Source organism: Nanorana parkeri, unplaced genomic scaffold (genome assembly GCF_000935625.1).
Source record: "Nanorana parkeri isolate BGI_ZX_2015 unplaced genomic scaffold, ASM93562v1 scaffold205, whole genome shotgun sequence".
In the NCBI taxonomy this organism is placed as follows: domain Eukaryota; kingdom Metazoa; phylum Chordata; class Amphibia; order Anura; family Dicroglossidae; genus Nanorana; species Nanorana parkeri.
This window is the reverse complement of record NW_017306473.1, coordinates 211383-215220: the sequence shown is the minus strand read 5'-3', so window position 1 is coordinate 215220 and position 3838 is coordinate 211383.

The following is a 3838-nucleotide window of genomic DNA, read 5'->3' as shown; positions in this document are numbered from 1 at the left end:
ACTTGTAGGTTGGGGTGAAAGGGGGGGGGGGGGTGTCAGCCCCTCAAATGGGTAAGTTATTAAAAATCCTTAAACTTCCTTACTTACCTCTGAATGAGTAACGTTTTTGCAATTCCTTAAACTTCCTTAAAATTTCCCTAAAAATGTCCTTAAAACCTCTTAAAGTAAGGACAGAGTACAATAATTAACAAGGTGGGTGCCAACATAAGGATAGTAGTTAAAAGGGGTAAGGTGTTCTTCTTTAAAAATAGGAATCAGATTTGCTCACATTTATAAAAGTACTTTATAAGACCTAACATGATAATAATCTGATGATGAATCTACTTGCCATTCCACGTTCAAAAAGGTTTTTTACCCAATAAAAAAGTGGCACATTTTTAAAAATAGATTATTTTTTAGGCCCTCTGAAACATTATTCATTTTCTAATTTACTTATATCAATGAAGACTGAACATTTGGATGAATCTTTTACCAACCTAACCAACTATACAATCTATAAGCACATTTGAGATATAAATAGTACTTTCTTTTATAGAAATCCATGCAATGAAGCTACAGAAGAACAGCTGTAGTAAAAAAACAAAAAACAAACAGTAGGATTTGGGTACAAAAGAAGGCCTGTCCTTCTAAAACAATAGTTGTGAGATATGTTTGAACAGTTCTGAAAAACCTGTAGGGCTCAAAGATTCTTGCCGAGTGAGCAAGGTTTCAATTATAACTGTTGTTTTAGAGCCACCAGTACTATAAAATGATAATATGTAAGTAAATCTTTTTTTCCTAGAATGTACAATGAGAAGAAAGAGGTAAAGCACAGTACCAAGTGGTGCAGATCTTAAAATCTCTGCCACCAGGGATTTACAAATGCACAAAGGAAAGTGGAAAGTAGATGTCCTCCTCATCAGTATGCTGGAGAAGGCCTCCGGAAAGCTATCTGAGGACATGCTTGACGCATGATCTATTATCCAAACACAAAAGAAGCACCCTATAGCTCTGACATTCACTCAGCCCTAATTAACTCAAAAGCTGTCAACTGCTGCTGGAAAGGATGTATGCTGGGCCTCATGGGTAAAAACAGGAGGGAGGTAAATAGTGTGCCTTGTCCATAGCAACGGGCCACAATCTAATTGTCATTCTTCCAGTACAAGTTAAAAGATGATTGCTGGAATCTGGTTGCTGTGGGATACAAAGACACTTTTGTGCCCAACAATAAATATTAGCCCTATTGTTAAGTTCTGAGACCATTGTACCAATAAAAGAAGCCTACACCAAGTGAAATCCTCATGTATACTATTACTCAGATCTTTACAATACAGCTTGATACAGAACTGATGTTAATAATGAAAACGTACATTTCCATGTGCAGCCTCAAAATCCAAATAATATCTGTTTTAACATATTAATCCCACTGTCATCCGTAGGTTTGGCAGGGAAAGAACAAGCACACAAAGGAAAGTGAAGTCACACACATGGAGAAAATGCATTGATTCCTGGCCAGCCCTTGGCTTGTGAGTCATCCGCTGAAGTCTGTAGTAAAGCTTTGTTTTTCTGTCTGCCGTGAAACGTTTCCAGGTGTAATGACTGCTCCGAGGGAACTGATGTCTGTCACAATGATCATAATACCATCTGACTACAATTTTCCTCCATGTAAATAATGAATAGAATATCTGCCTCAAAGAATTGCCACCACAGCTAATTTATATATTAAAGATTCTGCAATCAGGCAGAATCTAATTGAGGATTGTCTCTCCCCTATCCACCATCACTAAGGGTCCCTGTGTCATTTGAAGAACTAAGACCTTCCTTTTGCAGGGGTTGCAGAGGCTTTTAAACAAGCTGGAAAATATTTATGTGCAGAGAGTGATTCTAACATTAGAAGCAGTCATGCATCCCAGAGGTACCCCTAAAAGTCCTAGCCCTCACCAGAGCATTGCATTGGGCTGTTTGATAGCATTGGGGTCAAGATTTTTCTTAACAGGCTAATAGTATATTTTTATGGTCAAACTTTTTGTAATTTCACTTCAGGGGTGGACAATAAGACTTCAGGGGTGGACAATTTAATATGGAATTCAGGAGCCAGTCTATCCAATCCAGGAGCCAGCAGGAATTTTTAGGAACCAGTTCCATTGACAACAACTTGAGAAAACCCTCAAAGGTTGGTTGCCCGATATAATTCTTAAGGAGCATTGGCTACCTGTTCCCTGAGATTTGTCTACCCCTGTTATAAGTTAATCACAACATAAACTGTCCTGTACATTATAATTACTGATAGGGGAATCTGCTCGGGTTTCGATTCACCAAGGGTTCAGAGAATATTGATTGAAATTGTTTGAGCTAACCCGAACTTAGAGGCAAATTCCACTAAAGTCTATGGGGTCCAAATCTTGTTGCTCATTCCTGTTTTTGGGCACATAAGCGAACAACTGTCAAAAAAGGCATGGGAAGGCACAGCCATGGGGGACATGTAGCAATGCAAAATAATTTTAAAATACCATACAGCAGGGAGATGGTCTTTTTGTGTGCCTTCAAGGTTAACATTAAAAATACACAATTTTAAAAAAATAACATGACAGCTTAAATAACAGCATACACTGACAGCACATAATTGGTTGTGGAAATAAATTGTTTCCTTTACAGTCAGCTTGGCTTGCATACAGCGTCAGCACATCAAACTAATTAATTTCAGTAAAAAAAAAAGGCTTTTTTCAAATAACTTTACCAGCAACACATGCTTTTTCTTAAAAGGGTAATAGACCCACTTTGACACGCAGATCAAAATTGGCTAGACATGTGAGGGTGCTGCGGCTGTCCTTTCTTTTGCTGATGCTGCTGGCCAATTTCTAGCAAGCTCCTTTTAAGATTTAAGAGACTGCAGATGATACAGCACTGTAAAACTGACCATCAGCAGGACATTTTTTGAAGGGGAATTAGCTGAAATGCACTAGAGAAAAAGAGTACAAGCAGATGTTTTACTACAAGAATTAAGCAATGGCAAATAACACAGCAGTGTAAAATTAGCCAGGATAGAACAATTTTAAATAGCAAGACCAGGCCCAAATTTACCAGAGACATACAGCACAGACTTAAGATTGTATAGAGTATTCAGTAGACTACTACAAGAATTAAGATTGTATAGAGTATTCAGTAGTGTAAAATTGGCCAGCAACAGGAAAATCTTTAGCCAAGGCTATATAGACCCTAAACTGATATATGCCTAACAATGTTATCTGTGGTGATAGTAGGGTACAAAGAATGTGAATGACAGTGAGTTGAGTTTTTCATTCATTTGAGTACCCCTAGTTAAAAAGCCCTATCAACATAAATAATAATAATAAAAGATAAATAATAAAAAAGCCCACTTTTTAGGGAGAAAACTGTAGCAAAAAAAAGTCAGTAACTACAATAAGGCCCCATTACATAAAATAAAAATGTTCCCAAAATAAATGAAAACCCCAAAATACTATACCTAAAAAAAAAGTCCATTGTTTTTTTTTAAAGAGAAGCCTTGCAGAAAAAAAAATGTTTTGAACTGGATACAAACTAAAAGTGACCTTTGACTTAAATCAACCACAAAAAAAAAGAAGACAAAAAGTTTCCTATAATAAGAATAAGAAAGGCAGCAAGGGGATTCATTTCCCAGAGAGCAAGCAATCAGAATTAAAATGCAGTTTCTTAACTGAGCTGAAACTTTGCACTTTGTCAGCTTTCCCTGGTCTTTCCCTATCACAACCTTCAATTCACTGCCACTTTGGCTGCTCTTCATCCCCTCTTTTATAGTGAGGAGCAGGACCGGATTTACCCTCCCTGCCTCCCCAAGGCCGGGTTCGGCAATGCCTCCAAC